This window comes from Cynara cardunculus (genome assembly GCF_001531365.2).
Source record: "Cynara cardunculus var. scolymus isolate 2C chromosome LG 17, CcrdV1, whole genome shotgun sequence".
NCBI lineage: Eukaryota > Viridiplantae > Streptophyta > Magnoliopsida > Asterales > Asteraceae > Cynara > Cynara cardunculus.
This window is the reverse complement of record NC_037544.1, coordinates 19,191,893-19,192,388: the sequence shown is the minus strand read 5'-3', so window position 1 is coordinate 19,192,388 and position 496 is coordinate 19,191,893.

Below are 496 nucleotides of genomic sequence, written 5' to 3'. Positions count from 1 at the left end.
CCACAGAGGTTCTGGTCTCACTACCAGAGGCTCTGGTTGGGGCAAGAAGTAGGATCAGAGGGTCGTTGAAAGGAACCCTTAGCATATCTAAGTATTAAATTTTGTCACAGAAGCTCTGGTAGGCACCCTGTGAATAGAGGCTCTGGTCTCGAAAGCTCTGTGAGGAAACAGAGGCTCTAGTCTTATATTAGTAGAAGCTCTGGTGTAGAAGCTCTGGTGTAGAAACCAGGGGTGTTGTCTAGGAATCGTAGCATGTTTGTTGAGACTTAGTGTTGTCTAGAAGTTTCCTCCGACTCGTTAAGCTTTTGTTAAGAGGATACACCTTAGTAATCAAGATTATTCATGTCACAGATCTCGATGATGCCTTCAGATTCAAGTGAATATTCTGTTGATGATTCTGGATACGTAGTCGGTCGCTCTCGAAGGAACCCAACTCGTGGCAAAGAGGAGGACCCATATGACCCGGACACGGTTTCTAGTGATGCTGCGGCTGCAC